At 39.3% G+C, this 19,276-nt stretch overlaps 1 pseudogene; it reads right to left on the bottom strand.

The window, feature by feature from the left end:
• Positions 1–3,158: 3,158 nt before the first annotated feature.
• Positions 3,159–12,814, bottom strand: LOC103298455 (threonylcarbamoyl-AMP synthase-like; annotated as a pseudogene).
• Between the last annotated feature and the right edge of the window lie 6,462 nt (positions 12,815–19,276).

Below are 19,276 nucleotides of genomic sequence, written 5' to 3'. Positions count from 1 at the left end.
AACTCATCAACTTCAGTAAAAAGAAAAAAAATCCCTGGAAGTGCCTCGGAAATTTTGAGTCACCTATCAAGAACTGGCATCTTTACAATAAAGGGTTTTGCATTTATCTTATATCCAGGCATCATTTTAAACTCTGTTCTTAGTTCTGTGTTTGTTCCCCAGTTAATTATCTTTATTTTTTTTAAATTTTTTTTTAAGACCACCAAAAATTTTGGTTGCCTCCAAAGGAAAAAAAAATTGGGAAAGAGAGAGATGATCCCAGTTAATTATCTTTAATTCCTAGCCATACAATCATGTCAGTTGTAAATAAGGAAATGTTTGTCTTTTCATTTCGAATGTTTGTTTCTAATTTGGTTTTTCTTTTGATGCATTGGTAAAGATCTGTGACTTCCAGGAGAATGCTGATTTATATTAATTAATAAAGAAGAGGCCTCCTCCTCTTGTTTTTTACTTTAATAGAAATATCTCATTGTTTCACTCTAAAATATGATGATTACCATTGTTACTGATAGATACCCTTTTTCGAGTTATGAAACACCTTTGACTTACAGTTTGTCAGGAACAGATATAGAATGTTATTGAATGCCTTTTCTGGAATCTGCCAGGTGATAATATGGTTATCCTTTATAATTATTTTTATTTTTTAACTTTAAAAAACATTTTATTTATCTTAAATTTATCTTTATTTTTCAAAGTATTGCAGATGTCCCCTTCATTTTGTTTTCCCCCCCATTGATCCCCTCCAGCCTGCACCTGCCCCTCCCAGGCTTTCACCACCCTTTTGTCTGTGTCCATGGGGTATGCATATATGCATATAAATTCTTTAACCCACCCACTCCCCTACCCCTGCCTTCCCTCTGAAATTCATCAGTCTGTTCCATGCTTCTATGTCTCTGGATCTATTTTGTTCATCAGTTTATTTTGTTCATTAGTTAATTACTTTGATAGCTTTCTTAATGTTGAGCTATTCTTGCATTCTTGGAATAAAACTGACCTGGCAGTGGTGTTTTGTCTATGTCAATATTTCATTTAGGATATAAAACTCTATAGTAACAAGTTCCTAGAGCAGTGCACCTTACCTTTTTCACATCATGGCACACTGGGGTAAATTAAATGGACAAGATTGCTCAGGGCAGAGACAACTGGCTTCCCAGGCCTGTCTTCCCACAAAGCCTTAGAAGATAGCATGTTACACATCCACAGGACACCAATGTGCCAAGGCATACTTATTGGGAAACTCTCATTTATTGTTTTCCTTTGTGTGATATCTTTTTTCTGATTTAAAATCAGGATTGTATTAACCTTATGAATGAACTTATTTTTTTCTTATTTTACAGTCTAAATAACTTAGACACAAGCTGTTCCCTTGAACACTTGATAACACTCAACCATAACCATTTTGTCCTAGTGCTTGTTTGGGGAGAGAGAGAGTAGAAATGTAAATATTCTTTCAATGTCTTTGATGATTAGTCTATCCAGGTTTTCCACCTCCCCTTGAGACAATTTTGTCAATTTTTCTGTAAAACATCCATTTCATCTGGATTTTTAAATGTAAGTTGTATGTATTATATTCTAATGTATATGGATTTGCATATATATGGCTTTAGCTCTTTTTTATTCTTTTCCTTAATAGGACTATTTACATATTTGATTTTCAGTTAACTATTTTAAAAAGCAAATACCACTTCCTGCTTTTGTTAATTCCTTTTTCTCTATAGTCTTTGGTTCTATTTGATTTCTTTCTAGATTTAAGTGAACGCTTAGTTTATTATTGAGTCTTTCTTACTTTCAATTTAATGCATTTAAATAATAAATTTTCCTCCGAATACATTTGACCATGTCCCATAGTTTTCACATGCAGTGTTATAATAGTCATTCTTTTGATACCTTATCTGTAATTTTCCTTTTTAATCTAAGAGTTATCTATAAGTGTATTTATATATTTATATATTTCAACATGGTTAGGTTTTAGTTGATGTTTGCTTTTTCTATCCTTGTTGTCTTTATTGCTAGTTATATTCTCTCATAGATGGAGAATGTTTTCTGCATGAATTATACATCTTGGAATATTATCTTTGTGTCCTAATGTAAAAAAGTTTTATAAATATTCCATGGGCAATTGAAGCAAATGTGTTTTCTTTTTTTTTGGGGGGGGGTAATATTGTATCATATTTCTACATGTTAAATCAAACATATTCATTGTTATTCAGATTTTCCCTATTCTGTTAATCTAAATTTTCTGATAAAACTATGTAAAATCTCATACTGTTGCTTTATCACAGTCTGCTATTTCTAACCTTTTTTGTTTTACATATTTGAATTTTTTTCGGTGCATTAAATTTCATGTTTTTCTTATTGGATTATGTTAATTCACAACATAAAGGTATCTTCTTTTATCCATTTAATGCTTTTTTGCCTTAACATTTCTTTGCCACTTCTACTAGATTTTTGTTAGTATTTGTCTGGTGTATCTTTATCTTCTCCAGTATTTTTAACTTCCCCATTTTGTTTTGTTTTAGGTGTGTTTTTTAAGAGGTAGTAGAGATTTATTTTCCTATACTCTTTAATTTGGATCCTCCATCTCACTCCCTGCCAACTGAGCTGACTTCCCACCATTAGTAGAAAGCAATGACTCTCCACCAGGCAATTGCAACATGCCACACCACCAGCCCCTGGTTCAGAGGAAAGTGTGTTTGGCCTGTCACTCTACAGTCTTTATGCTAACCTGGTTCCAGCTTCAGGAGCACAAAACTCAAGCCTTTGGTCACTTGAGACTTTTAAACAGCACCAACTGGCACTCTAGCTTATTTGGACCTTAAATGCCACCACCTCTCACTAGATTCCAAATGTTATTTAAATTATATTTCAAGAACTTACAAAAAAAAGAGAGAGGGAGAGAAGAAGCTTATCAGAATAAGAGCATCCTAGGAATGTACTTAAAGTCTCTATTCAGCTTTTGGCTGACATATGAAATTACAGACAATAAATATAGCTCCCTTCCCCAGGTGTGAAGCTAAACCAGCTTCTTCTGGGGCCTGGTTACAGTGTTCATAAAGACAAATTTCCTTGAAAGTCAGACAAATTTCCTTCCGTGGCCCAGTGGCCTCTGCAAGTGAGGCCTTGCCATCCACCGGTGGACAGACATGTAGTATCCAGCATCAGTCCCTGGGTCCTCCTGCCTCCCAAGTCTCAGCAGGATCCCTGTGAGAGAGCAGCCAGTACTTCCTTTGGAGGACAATGGTAGTGTTTTCGAGGGCACAGCCTGCACGAATGATAGCAAACTTTCCAGGCACAGACAAGTCAACCACAGTTGAGCCGAGGCTACACTTGGGGCTCTTGCCATCCCCATTGTCCCGGCATTGATTACCAAGGACAATTGAGGCCAGAAGTCCTGGAAATCCTCCACATTCCGAGAAGTGGGCTGGGAGCTGAGGTTGGCACTGGTGAGAGCAAGTGGTCCCCCAAACATCTGGGCCAAATCCTGCATTAAGGCATGGTCAGGAATCCGGATGCCTACAGGAGGAGTGAAGGGGTTCAGGTCCTTATTGAGCTCCTCCGAGCGTTCCATCACCAGGGTCACTGGTCCTGGTAACAGGTCTTTCAGGAGCCCCTCAGGTACTTTCACATGACAGTACCTGTAGACGTCGACCACGTGGCCCAGGCACACGGCCAGCGGCTTGGCCTCACTATGGCCCTTGAGGCGGTAGTGCCGCCGAGCCCGCCAGGTCATACAGCGTATCGGTGGGGGCGGCCACCAAGGCGCCAGAGCGCTGCTTGGCCACGGCAGCCCACAGCGCCTCGGTCCAACCAGCTCACTCTGGGCTGGCAGCCCGTATGGCCCATTTCCCAGGGAGCCGTAACAGCCGGCCCTCCCTGCGCTGCCCAAGCGGAGCCCGAGGGCAGAGGAGCCAGCCGGCCCCTCACTCAATCCCACACTGGCAGCCACCGCGGCCCTCAGTCCTCTGCCTTAGGTGTATATTTTTAAAACAGTACATGGTAAGATATTTTTCTTCATCTAAGAATGCTGCCTTTTAATTCATAATTAAAACGTTCATAGTTATAATTCCATAATATTTATTAATAATTTTATCATTTTATTATTTTTATCTCTTCTTGCTAGATTTGTCAAAGTACTTATCCTCCTTTTCCCTATAGTGATTTAGGAGTGTGAAATATTATTTGTAATACTGGTTACACTGATATATATATATATATATATAGACATAGATATAGACATCTAGAATGTTGAAATGTATACATATATATATATATATATATATATATATATATATGCATATATATATATAGTTGATTTTTCTACTTTATATACTTTTTATTATTAACACTTTATAGTTAGCATATAATCTATATATATAAAAGCCTAATATGCAAAGTGTCCCCTTGGGAGTTTGACCAACCTGGAGTTCGATCTCTCGCTATGATGTGTGCTGACCACCAGGAGTCGGCACGGAATGAAGTAAGGCCCTGGCCGGCAGCTGCTATGAACCCTACCAGTGCATGAATTTCGTGCACTGGGCCTCTAATATCTTTATAATAAGAAAATAAATTAAAAAACATGCGCTTTTCAATATGTCTACTATTGATTTGTTCCTTACCAGTCTTACTCCCCTTGCTCAGGTTCTCATCATCTAGATTTTATGTTCTTCCTCCAACCTCTCAAATTGTCACTACTCTTGTCTATCCTGTTTATTGCTTCCAGAATATCTCCATAAAATATAATTTTCTTCACATGACTCAATTCCTAATTAAATCTAAATATCTTGACATCCAAGTCCTCCATTACCTTCCCTACATAACCATTCCTGTTTTCTTTCTATTTGCCTGTGGCCCATCCACTCTAGTCAGACTGGTTTCCTTGCTCTCTCACAAATCAGCATTTGCTCCTTTCTTTATTTTCATTTATTTTGTTCTCTACTTGTATCTGTTTTCTCAGAGTTCTACCTAACCATTGAAGTGCAAAGAAGTAGGCTCACAACCCCATGGTTTGGCAATTTGGGATGGACTCAGCTGGGCAGTTTTTCTGCTGATCTTGGCTGGGATTACTCATGCATCTGCAGCTGTAGTGAAAGAGTCTCAATACAAGATTTACAAGATAAGTTATTCTTCTGTCCTGATAATTTTCCATTAGGGAACACCTGCATCTTCCGGGAGCAGGAATATTCTAGTCACAAACCTTTAGAAACAGACTTACTCTTCTTCCTCTTTTTTTTTTTTTTTTTTACATTGAAAGCTTAAGGCATTTGATGTTTATTGAAAAGGGACATTTTGACTCTTTTCTAAAATTATTTAACTTTGAGATTGATATTAACCCCTCACTTCAAATCAAATGCTTCTTAACACTTTTTTCCTTAATAACAGTGGTTGTCAACATCAACTTAATTTAAACCTTTCCAGTTTCTGTAGTTTGAGTCCTCTTTAGTCAATCTCCCATATCCTTGATCGTTGTTTGGGGGCATATCAGCATTTAGCTAGTGACTTTAAGCCACTCTAGGCCTGAAGCATCAACAGAGCCTTGGCTTCCATTTCAGTCAGTAGCCCTTTCTATCCTATTATTGAGTTAGGAATTGGGCCCAAGAACTCTAGGCACTAAATATGGAAACATATTTTCTTTTCAATGCCAAGAAATAAACAGGTACACATAGCACTCCCAGCCCAACAAGACAAGGACTTTAGCATACTTTATGTTTTTTATTTCCCCTACCGCTCCTCCAGAGTCCAGATCACTGGGCCCCAGACTTCCTAGTAGGGAGTACAGCTGCAAGCAATACTGTCCTCATGAGGTGGAGTTATGCTGGATCAACAAAGCTGAAATCTTGAAACCACTGCCCTTTTCTAGACTTCAAAATATTTTAAATTGTTTACACTATGGCCGAGACCGGTTTGGCTCAGTGGATAGAGCATCGGTCTGCGGACTGGAGGGTCCCAGGTTCGATTCCGGTCAAGGGCATGTACATTGGTTGCGGGCACATCCCCCGTGGGGGGTGTGCGGGAGGCAGCTGGTCGATGTTTCTCTCTCATCGATGTTTCTAGCTCTCTGTCCCTCTCCCTTCTTCTCTGTGAAAAATCAATAAAATATATTTTAAAAAATTGTTTACACTATGCCATTTTTTAGAACTTTAACTTAATAGTTTACTTAATCTCATAACTACATTACCAATAATTATTGAGACAATATACCTCATTAACCATTGTTAGTATCAAATTGTCTTCCTTCTTGCATGCATTATTTTTAGTGAATAAAACACCTATTTTTTTCTTGAAGTGTAGTATAAAGTCTCAGGTTTTTAATATCTCAACAAAGCTTCTCTTGGATACGTAAGGTCCCTGGGAATGTATAGGTGCAAAAATCTACACAGGAGAGGTTTCCAACAACTCTGAACTTACTGCACCACCACCTTTTCATATGTGGGTTTATGTTATTCAGGAAGAACTTACCAAAATATGTGACTCCATTTTGAACCAAGCTCATCAGCAATGTGAAAAATGAAGATGAGCTCAGGTGTTTATGCAGTATCTTCCCCCAAGTTTCCAGAAGGTGAGAAAGCACACAGATCTGATTTACTATCCAGACTCCAGTCATCCTGACAGTGTTTATCTGATGATTGCAATTATATATGCATTTTATACAACTTGTTTCTTGCTCAATTTATATTATCCCTTTTGAGCATCATTATGGACATTTAGCCTTTCATAGACTCCACTGTTTCCAGAGGACCATAATCATTTTTTTCCTTTTTATTGAATTTATTTTGGTGACTCTGGTTAACCACTGAGTCATGCCGGTTGGGTTCTAGTAGTTCTTTAGAATAATAACATATTTATTACATAAGGTCTTATTGATATCTCATTGCTGACATATAGTGTCAAGTATTGAGGTTACTGTAACCTATAGGAGGAAATGTATGATTTATGCAATTCACACACTTGGACAAATCTCAATCATTGCTCTTTGGGAGGCAATGATGGCTGTGATAAACTAATAAGACTTTAGTACAAACAGATAATCATGGTCTATAATGGAACTGTAAAAAGAGTCCAGTTGATGTGTTTACTATTGGAAGTTTTATGTTAATAAATGTTAGCTCACTAGAAATACAGTATATGAATTCAAAATCCTAGCTTCCAGAAATGTCTTTAAAAACTGTAAGGTCAAGCTTTTCACTTTTATTATTTTACAATTGTCAAAAGAATTAAGAAGCAATTTCTGGTTTTATACTTCATTGCCTATGAGCTGGATTTCATGTTTAATTATTGTGCTGCATACATTCTTAATAATTTATTTGAAGTATAATAAAGCTAAAAGGATGTAGACATCTTGATATGGGAAATAAAATTACGATTATTCTAGCATCTGAGTCACTCATTAGGGAGAGATCTTTTGAAGTGTTGATGTAAGGAATAAAATTCCTTAGGGTTTTCTTTCAACAGGTTCAGCTTATTTAACTACAAAGGCATTGCTTTTTAATGTGTAATTGCTATTGCTTGACTATTTGTGCCCCCCCCCAATTCAAATGTTGAAACCTAATCTCCAATGTGAGGGTATTTGGTAGTGGGGCCTTAGGAGGTAATTAGGTCAGGAGGGTGGAGACCCATGAATAAGGTTTCTGCCCCTATAAAAGAGAACCCAGAGAGCCCCCTCACCACTTCCACCATGGGAGGACACCTGAAAAAGACTGCAGTCTATGAATCTAGAAACTAGTGTTCACCAGACACTGAATCTGCTGACACCTGGATCTTGGTCTTTTAGCCTCCAGAACTAAAAGAAATAAATATATGTTGTTCATAAGCCACCTAGTCTATAGTATTTTGTTATAGCAGTCCAAATGGACAGTAATAGAAGATTGTAAGGCTCACATGGTGCATATTTACATACAACTTGCTGATAAAGTGCTCATAGTTTTCAGGAAGGATGTATCTAGATATCTAGATATATAAATCTATATTTTTTATTGTTGACTATTACAGATGCCCCTTTTGCCCCCCTCCATCCTGCTCTGGCCCCTCCTAGGCCTTCACCTCATTTTTGTCTGTGTCGATGGGTTATGCGTATTTGTATATACAGTATATTCTTTGGTTGATCTCTCCTTGTTCCCTCCCCTTCCTCCCCTCTTAGATCTATCAGTCTGTTCCACGCACACAAAAGCCTGAGGAGAGACTTTCTTTCTTGAAATCTCTTTTTAAGGGTAAGGGAGTCTTTCCCAGAAGCCTTCCAGGATCTTTCCCCTTACATTTCATTTGCTAATAAATTTACGACTAACCTACCATGTTAGACACACATAGCAATGAAGACTAGCATAATCTTTGGTCTTATGCAGTGGTGTTTACTGGGGTCTCTAAGGTGACACCACTCTTTCCCACCAGGTTTGGAACAATTTGATAAAGCAAAGAAATGGCACAAGGAGTCAAAATATCACCTTTATAACCTTTAGAAGCCAGCTTGGAGGATGTGACCTTAAGTCTGTTAGCTAACTGCACTTGCTATTTCAGAACTCGTAAAATAGGCACATTTACCCAACCAGTCACTAGGGTAGCACTAGGGCAGAAAAGCTCCCACACCCTCTTAAAGGGGCAGAATTCCTGGACTACCAGAAGGCAGCCAGAAACAAGGAGAAGGAAGCTTGGACTGGGCCTAATCTTCTGAAATTTACCAATTAATAAATCACTTCACCGTCCCAAGGTAGTCTGAGTAAAAGAGTGAATAGAGATCAGAAGATGAGGAATATGCTTAGGAAAAAAAAAATCCTTCCAAACTAAAATCAGAAATGGGGAAAAGGTATTTCCTTCTTAACAGAGCTTACTTATTGTTCAATTTTTCTTCAATTGGAACTTGGGAATCAGGGAGGTATATGGACCACAGTGTCTTTTGCTCAGCCTAAGTGGGCTTTGGAAATGTCAGCTCCCTGGGAAAAGGCTTTCGGCAGGCTTCCTTCCCTGCTGTGTTATTCCCAGTTAACCTGGACAATGTGGGGTGCAGAGCCCCCAGAACAAATACTTGCCAATGGAAGCAGCTGGATGTGGGGAGGCCTCCCTTGTACCGTCCGTCCCTTCCCACTCTTCCATCCCACAAAGACAAGCAGAGGTGGAACAGCAGTTGGCTTTGGGAAATGGCATGTCTATGGTTACCTTTGCAGTAGCTTTTTAGCAGAATAAGAATGTCCCCATAGCTCCTGCCCTCCCTCCACCTAGTCTCGGGGTGTGGGGAAAGTCACTTCAGAATCCCCGCAGCTGTCCCGGGATTAGATGTGACACAGACGTGGGTTCAGTAAAGCTGCTCCATGGAAGCCTTGATATGTGTAAAGTGCATCAGCCTTAAGCTCACAGGTGGGCGTCCATTCCCTGGTCCCTTCCCGGGCTGGCGCCCACCTCACATGCCTGCAGTTGTGCCAGCCAGGTGAGCAGTCCCCATCCCTGGCAGAGAACACCACATCTACCCACTCCCACGATTGTGGGCAGAGCAGCAGCATGGGCACAGAAACACATGTCCAGGTATTGCCCTAACCCTGCCCACCTCTCACTGTACTTTTCCTGGTGACTTGAAACCCTTCCAGACACAAGTAAACTTGCCCCTAAGAGATCAGCAGACACAGGGTCATCTACCAGCTGAGGGCTCCAGGCACCTCTGACACCTCCAGCCTTCCTCCCCACACCAAGCACACCCTCCCACCCACGCAAGCCCAGAACAAGCTTCTAAGCAGCTTTCATGGTCAAGTTGGAAGCTATTGGACAGTTGTGTGGCCTCCGAAATTTCTAGATTAGCACTGTCAGCATCTTTCTCAGATTGGGCTCTAAAATTGTGTGGGAAGGCATGAAAAGATTCTTTCTGTGAGTTTCTCTTCATGCTGAGTGCTTGGAAATAAGGCTCACCTATTTTTTTTACAGTCATCACATATCACATCAAACATTCCACTTATAGGTGAGTTTGCAAGAAGTGCCCATCACTGCTATCCTAATGAGTTTCTGTTAAAATTGTTCACTAGGGCTTATGTGTAAACTACCTACAGGAGTATTCTGGGTATTCCTCTCCCTCCAAATTTTTCTTTTGAAATACCCAGTACAGATTATCTTATATGTCAAGAAATGAGTTTTTATTCTTAGATATGTCAAGAAATGAGTTTTTTATGAATATTGTGATTTTCTGAGGATGGTACAATAAAATAAATTTTTTTTAGAGCCAGCCTTCCAAAGGAATATCTTGTTCAAAATTTAAAATCAGAATTGAGGGAGTTAAGTGTTTGCGACCTACATGTGTTTCAATTTCAAAAAAAATTATTTTTATTTTCACTGATAAAAAATTAGACAAGATTATGGAAGGGCTAGAATTTCAATTCCTTTTTTAATAAATAATTCATTAACTATCCTGTCCCACAGGGAATAATATAACTGAAATACTGAATTCATTTCTTTGAGACAGAAATAGTAAGAGGTAATGGTATACTCTGACTAATACCTTAGCTGCTTTTTGGAATTCTTGGGAGACTGATGAGTTGATGTAACAGGATATTTTTGTAGTTAGAAACAAACATCTCTATCCTGTTATTTCTTTGTCAAAATCTATTCATTTCTACTGTAGTATATGTTTCAGAACTTTCTATATCTAGCTAATGTAAGAGCATATTTGACATCTCTTATGAAGCTTTGTATATGTAATGGAGATTTAAAAATTAATACTATAATTTGGTTTGTAAAACAATATAGTCCTCTAATGAAACAGAACACTTCAAGAGCCCAGGAGAGGTTCATTTAGGGGTAATTTAAGACAGAAGTGGGTAGACACAACAGATAATAGTCATGTTTATGAGTTGGTAATGTCAGTGATGTATCTACAACATGGCCACACTAATTCTTTACTAAATATAATAGTGACAACTGCTATTATAGGGATGTTAGAGCACGTATCACAGTGTTCTGTAATTATGTGTCTACTTCCCTCTCTATATGGATCATGCTTTCCCTCTCAAAGCATGATCCATGTCTCACTCATATCTTATTCCCTGGATGTGTCAAACTCAGTGTCAGGCTCATCACAGTTGCTATGTAAATGCTTGCTCTTTGCTTTGTAGAGGAAAATAGAACTGTATTGATTATTCTTATTCTGATGTCAGAAGTTTTACATGCCGAGCTCTACACTTAAAGCTGAAGTATTAAAAATGTCCCCTCTTCCATCCTCATGCCTAGTGTCTTGTCCTAGTAGATATATGCCCTTGACTTCAGCTATGGGTTCCATTCTATTCTAAATTGTAGTACTCAGGGAAAAGGTACACGATTGTAAATGCTTTTATATTTTAACTTCTTTTTATATTGGGTGATATTTGAGGGCAACAGTAAGGTGGGTGATGTTTAAATCTTCTAATTTTTCTATGGGGAAGAAAAGTAAAAGCAACCAGTTGTCAGCTTATCCCATTTTCTCTGCTCTTTCTGGACCTCAGAGCTCAAGATTGCTGGTTTGTTGAGGCTTATACTCTACCAGTACTAATGCATGTAAAAATGATTTCTTGCCCAAATCTCATTTTATTAATTTCAGAAGTAAATATTTGTCATGCCTTATGTAAAATTTTTCTATATTTTGTAATGCAAGTATATGTGACAGTGGTGGGGATGGAGTGATATTTTATGTGTTCCAATAGCATAAGAGATTTTCAAATGCCTGTTTTTTGCAATTTGATAACTAAGAGAGGCTGCCTAATATAGAGCCCAATGTGAGGCTCTTTGCCTGGAATAATTTATTTGCTGTTCCCCTTTTGGCATCATTGCCAGTACACAGCACTAGGGGATCACCTTCCATCTTCAGAGTCTTCCTGAATTATCAAATAGTAGCATAGATAGCAATTCAAGATAGATGATGCCTGAAAAACCAACATACCAGAACTTAGGTACATATATGAGAATATTCATTTCATCCTAAAGATCCAGCCATTGCTCAAAATATGTTCAGAATTATTCTTACTTTTACAGGCAATTATCTAGCCAAATTAGGACATTTTTCTTATACCTTTGCTTTAAAATATATGTTGGACTGAGAATGTTATTACCTACCTGATTCAGCAGGTTTGGTTGTGTCACTTTTAAATATATCCTGAAATAAAAAAAGGGCTCATCGAATGAAGAGTTGCCACCATTAGGAGAAACAAATGAACCAGCAAAGAAACCCCTCTGAAAGCTCATCCAAATGAGTGACAAACACTTTCTGAGTTTTGGCAACATCTCTGGAATCACTCCATGGCTTCCTATGGAGACAAATTTGAAGGCAACAACAATATCTCCAAAACTGAATGCTAGAGAAGAATGAACCTTTGATACCAGGTAAATTGTGGTGTGGCTTAATTTATTGACCAGGATGGACTCAGTGGGGGTAAATCATTAAATTTTTTGGTCACAATAGTGACTTTCAAGTCAATTCTGTAACATCTCCCTTCTTGTACTTACACAGAATCTCAGGTAGATTTCATAAATTTTTCAGTCATGTATAGTTTTTAATGAACAATCTCAATCTTAAGTATTAAAAAGCCAAATCAGAGGAAAACCAGAACTTGAGTGTCTTTCAATTAATATCTGCTCTCTCCCCTTAAAGCTCTTGGCCTAACCTGGACTCAGAAGCATACAGTAGGGAAGGTGGAGCTGTTGCAAGATGTGTTCCTGGGAAGCAGACTTTGAGATGGAGATTAGTGAGCAGACTAGAGTGCTCTTGGGATCAACATCTGTGGATAGAAGGGATAGGGAAAGAAGCAGGACTGAGAAGGGGATAAATATGTATTTTTTGCATACCTCTCAGCTCTTGTCCTCCTCTTCCACCCATTATGCTATATCTGTCTTCACGTGGACCCTCCAGATAGAATGGATGAAAACAAATGGATAAGACCTTACTTGACTGGGACAGTGTTAATCTTGCATTGGCATGCTCTGGGTGCCATGCATGCCCCAGTGCTGGCTCCTTCTCTTGTGAAGTGGTTTTAAGATTCTCTGGAGTCACTCCCACCATAAGGACATTCTACTGCACCATCTTTCCATGGTGATACATCCTCTGAACTAATTTTTATTTATCCTAGCCTTGTCCTCCTGATGTGCATTTGTTTGGAGATATCACTGCCATGGTAGCCAAATCTCTTGGGCTTGGCCTTTTCAGAATGATTCCCATCTATTGACTTTCCATAGTATTTATTGTTGCCCATGGAAAATACTTATTGCCATTAAACTCTGGCCATGACAGTTGTTCCCCTTAGCCTGTATTTCATTTTAGACTTCCAGGTGACAGCAGGGACCAGCTCATATGTTCTCCAAACACCAGAGGATAAGCCATAAATTCTATAACATTGCTTTTAGTAATATATATATATATATATATATATATATATACACATACACATACACACACACATACACACACACACACACACATACATATTTGGTATGTCTCCACAGGCAAGGAAAACAAAAGAAAAAAAATATATATATACACATACATATTTGGTATGTCTCCCCGGCAAGGAAAACAAAAGAAAAATAAATTAGACTGCATCAAACTAAAAAGTTTTTGCACAGCAATGGAAATCATCAACAAAACAAAAAACAACCTAGTAAAGCAGAGAAGATATTCCCCAACAATACATCCAATAAGGGGGTTAATATTCAAAATATATAAGGAGTACAACTTAACACGGAAAGATAAACAATCCAATTAAAAAGTGGGTAGAGGACCTGAATAGATATTTCTCCAAAGAGGACATACAGATGGCAAACAGACATATGAGAATATGCTCAATGTCACTAATCAGCAGAGAAATGCAAATTAAAATGACAATGAGATATCACCTCACACTTGTCAGAATGGCTATCATCAATAAATCAACAAACAACAAATGTTAGCCAGGATGTAGAGAAAAAGGAACCCTTGTGAACTATTGGTGGGACTGTAAATTGGGGCAGCAAGTATGGAAAACAGTATCAAGGTTCCTCAATAAATTAAAAATAGAACTAGAAAATGACCCAGCAATTAGACTTTCGGGTATTTATCCAAAGAAATGCAAAACACTAATCTGAAAAGACATATGATTTCCTATGTACACTGCAGCATTATTTATGACTAGAGGCCCAAGGCATGAAATTTGTGCAAGAGTAGGCCTTCCTTCCCCCAGCTGCTGGAACCGGCTTACTTCTGGCACCTGGGACTCAGGCTTCCCTCACAGCCCGGGCTTTATCTGGAAGGTCGTCTGGAAGGACATCCAGTCTAATTAGCATATTATGCTTTTATTATTATAAATAGACAAGATATGGAAGCAACCTAAGTGTCTATCTATAGATGGATAAAGAAGAGGTGGTACATATATACAATGGAATATTATTCAGCAATAAAACAGACTGAAATCTTTGTGACAATATGAATGGACCTACAGGGTATTATGCTAAGTGAAATAAGTCAGACAGAGAATGACAAATATCACAATTTCATCTATATGTGGAATCTAAAAAAACAAAATAAATGAATAAAACAAAGAATCATATACATGGAACAATTTGATCATTGCCAATTGAAAAAGGGGAAGGGATTAAGATGTACAAAATTGCAGCTATTAAAATAGTCATGGAGATGTAAAATACTATATGAAGAATATAGTCAATAATATTATAATTACTATGTATAGTGTCAGATGGGTACTAGAATTATTGGTGTGGTCACTTTTTATGTTATGTAAATGTATAATTACTATGCTGTACACCTGAAACTAATATAATATTGCATGCTAACTGTAATCGAAAAATAAGAAAAAATGTTGCAGATTTACTGTCAACATTTTCCCATAGAGAGTCTAGGCTGGCCTGTCTTTGTATGTATGTGAAGTAGGTGCTGCCTGTACTGTAGGATCTCACCATCTCTGAAAGGGACCTGTAAAGAATTGGAATGGTCAGTTTGTCTGTACATGATCAGTCACACTACTTGGAGTTGGTGGGGTCAAGTGGGTAGTTACACTTTAAGGATATATGTCATAATTGTGGCAGTCCTGAGAAACTCCGATATGGTCGAATGAACATGCTTTATAGTTTCAGAAGATTTGAATTTAAACTTTAATGGTTGCCTTGGGCTACCCTGAAGTCCATTTTCTTCATTTGTAACACTGAATTAATAATAGCAGCTTATTAGCCTCACAGGATGGTTTGAGGACTAAATGTAGTGATATATATGAGAGTTATACAGTATAGAAATATAAAATTATATGCTCAACTTTAATGTTAAAGTATTCAATTTAAAATTGAAAGTGCTTAAAACTGCTTTGCACTAAGGATGAGAAGGGAGCCTCTTATGTATTACTAGGGGCCCAGTGCACAAATTCATGCATGGGTGGGGTCCAGCCAGCCCGGCCCCGATTGGGGCAGATCAGGGCTGGGCCTGTTGGGAGGAGGAGATGGCGGGAGGTTGGACTGGGCAGCTGGCCCACCTTGATCAGGGACCAATCAGGGTGGGGCCAGCTGGGGGGTGGGGCCACAGGCGATTGGCCAGCGGGTCCTGCCCTTGATTGGGGTTGAGAGGCTGATTAGGGGTGGGGCTGGCCATGGGGAGGGGCTGTGGGGGTGGGGGTGCAGATCAGGGGCCAGTGGCCTAGGGGAGGGGCCATGGGTGGTTGGCTGGCCAGCCCTGACCCCTATTGGGGTGGGGGTGTGATCAGGTGCAGGACTGGCCAGGGGGAGGGGCTATGGGTGATCAAGGGTGGGCTGGCCAGGGGGAGGGCCTGCGGGCCAATCAGAGTTGGGGGCCCATTGAGGTTGGGGGCCCATTGAGGGCAGGGCCGGCTGGGGGGAAGGGAAGGGGAGTGTTTGGCTGGCCAGCCCCACCCTTGGGGTGTGAGAGTCTGATGGGGGTGGGCCGGCCAGGGGTGGGGCCACAGGAGATTGGCCGGTGGCCCCACCCCCTGATCGGGCCAGTTCCTTGGCCACACTGAGCGTCATAGCGACCGGTCGTTATGGTCATTATGGCATTACGTTTGCTGGCTTTTTATACCAGGTGTACCAGTTAATGATGCAGATTTTGTAATCAAAGAAAACATGATAATTTCAAGAGAAACATTCAAAAGCGCTTTATTCAAAGTAATGTGCATCACTAGCTACACATTTCCCCCATCTTTCAGGTAATTTGTGGATACCGTCCCAATAGAATTTGTTTTGTTTTGAGGCAACCATTCAGAGACCCAATTTTCCACTTCTTTGTACCTTTTAAATTGCTGCTCAGAAAGTGCATGTGCCATCGATTGGAACAAGTGGTAATCTGAAGGAGCAAGTTCTGGTGAATAAGGCATGTGGATTAATACTTCCCAGGCAATATCTTTTAACGTGTCTTTAACTGGTTTTGAAGTGTGTGATGGTGTGTTATCATGAAGCAAAATTACTTTGCCATGTCTTCTGGCCCATTCTGGTCGTTTTACGATCAAAGCGTGGTTCAAATTAATTATTTGTTGTCGGTAGCAATCAGTATTAACGATTTCACCTGGTTTTGGAAGCTCATAATACACCACACCTTCCTGATCCCACCAAACACAGAGCATTGTCTTCTTTCCAAAGCAATTTGGCCTTGTATTCGATGTTGATGGTTGACCTGGATCAACCCATGATTTTGTGCATTTGGGATTCTCAAAATAAATCCACTTTTCATCGTCAGTCACAATTCGATGCAAAAAAGACTTTCTTTCGTGCGTTGATGGCTTTTTTTACTGATGACTTTTCAGTTTTCCATTTGTCTTTCATTCAGTTGATGTAGCACCCATTTTCCTTCCTTTAAAATCTTTCCCATTGCTTGTAGATGATCAGAAATTGTTTGCTGAGCAAGGTTTAACCTTTTGCACTTGGATGTCGAGTGTGATTCAACATGGTTAGCATAGATAGCAGCTCTTTGTTTTTGTTTTTGTTTTTTTTAAAATTTCTTTATTGATTAAGGTATCACATATTTGTCCTCATCCCCCCATTTCCATCCCACCCCACTCCCCCCACATGACCCCACCCCTCTGTTGTCCTTAACCGCTGGTTGGGCTCATATGTCTGCACACAAGTCCTTTGGTTGATCTCCCCCTTTACCCCCACCCTTCCCTACCCTCCCCCCGAGGCCCAACAGTCTGATCCATGCCTCCTTGTTTCTGGGTCTGTTCTTGTTCATCAGTCTAAGTTGTTCATTATTTCCCCTAGATGAGTGAGATCATGTGCTATTAGAAATACACTTATAAGAACCGAAAATGAGACAAGCAATAATGGTTATGGTGACAGGCAAATGAATCGGTCTGTAGTGAGTTTCTTTCTGGGCCAACAGTTCTTTTGAGACCCAGTTTCAATGTCCAACAGTTCCTTATGTGTACATGTCAGCACTGACATTTCAGTTCTGGATGGTGGACAACTGGTGGTAATGCAGGTCCGACTCTGTCTGGTTTGGTCCTGGGCAATCTGCAGTGATGCACAGCTGATAGCAGCTTTTTTTATACTCTTTGAATGTATCAATAATTTGAAATATAAAAAATCCAAATAAATAAGTTTGTATGAAAAGAAACTCCAGTTTTTTATTCTACTGCCACGCTTTGTAAAATCTGGGGTATTTAAAAAATTAAATCCCGAGTAGAATAAAGGAATCGAGAAAAAAGCAAGCGAGTGCAAAGGGTTAATCTTTCTGCAAGTTGTTTGTGAGTTTCATGCATCTTCATCCAATAATGCTTGTAATTGTTGGTCTTCAAACTTTTTCGGTTGACCTGGATGTTCTTTGTTCTTTGTCTTTCACATTGAAATCATAAATTTTAAAGTGTTTAAACCAGTATTCACAAGTATCTTGAGATGAAGCATATTCACCATAAGCTTCCCAAAGTATATGATAACTTTCAGCAGCACTTTTCTTCAAAATAAAATAATGAATTAAAACCTCCCACAAATGCTTTTTTTTGGGCACTAAATTCAATATTTTTAAGCGTAAAAATATCTATGATGTTAACACCTTCAGAAAATTTGACATATGAAGTTTTGAAGCTTGCTGTCAATACAACAAAATAGCATACATATCAACATATGTGTAACTCCATCTATTGAAAAAAATTCACATTATCAACCGGTACACCTGGTATATACAGATGTTACCTTTTGGTGTTATTCGGCTATTATATAAAAACGCAGAGGGTTACAGTTATACAAACTCTGACTCCATTGGAAAAGATTATTTACAAAGGGTAATTTTTTAGGAAGGTGCAGAACCTGCAAGTGGCAACAGTGGCATGATTTGTGACTAAGACCCTGCATTATCTTTTAAAGTTATTTATTTGGAACAGTGCTCCAGGAAATCTAATTTGAGATCATTTTAATTTCTGTAAATTAAGGGTATCAGATCATTAAGTATAGTATACAGACATTAAAAGCAGCAGGGATGAAGGGTAAGAACATTATTCTTATTCTTTTTTTAAAAAAATATACATTTTATTGATTTTTTTACAGAGAGGAAGGGAGAGGGATAGAGAGTCAGAAACATCGATGAGAGAGAAACATCAATCAGCTGCCTCCTGCACAGCCCCTACAGGGGATGTGCCCGCAACCAAGGTACATGCCCTTGACCGGAATCGAACCTGGGACCTTTCAGTCCGCAGGCTGACGCTCTATCCACTGAGCCAAACAGGTTTTGGCCATTATTCTTATTCTTAAGAATTGCTACATAGAGTTCATTTTTTGGTGTTGTAAATATTAAAAGCTATACCTTTTATTATACAACTAGAGGCCTGGTGCACAAATCTGTGCATGGGTGGGGGTCCCTTGTCCTGGCTGGCATTTAGGGCCAATTGGGGCCATCTTGCCTAGTCCCGATTGGGGCCGATTGGGGCCAGACAGCCAGGGGGAGGGACCACGGGCAGTTGGCTGTGGGAGCACACTGACCACCCAGCTGGCTGGGGGAAGGACCACGGGAGGTTGGCTGTTCCTGGGAAGTTGGCTGTGGGAGGGCACTGACCACCAATGGGCAGCTCCTGTGTTGTGAGTCTGCCCCCTGGTGGCCAGTGCACATCATAGCAACTGGTTGACTGGTCATTTGGTCATAACGGTTGCTTAAGCTTTTATATATAAAACTCAATAGTGCATTTAGAAATGTGGAAAGAAGGGAAATTATGCATTTTGATATCCTTAAGACCTTTGATTGCTTTCCTTTGCCTTTAAAGTAATGTTTACTGAAAACTAAGTTGTTGACGGTGTTACAAAATTCTTGCGATTTGCAGCTATGGCTTCTGTTTCAAGATCGCCTTGTGCCCACATTAAATTA

Source organism: Eptesicus fuscus, chromosome 1 (genome assembly GCF_027574615.1).
Source record: "Eptesicus fuscus isolate TK198812 chromosome 1, DD_ASM_mEF_20220401, whole genome shotgun sequence".
In the NCBI taxonomy this organism is placed as follows: domain Eukaryota; kingdom Metazoa; phylum Chordata; class Mammalia; order Chiroptera; family Vespertilionidae; genus Eptesicus; species Eptesicus fuscus.
The sequence above is the reverse complement of the archived record's forward strand: the minus strand, read 5'-3'. Positions and strand labels throughout refer to the sequence as shown.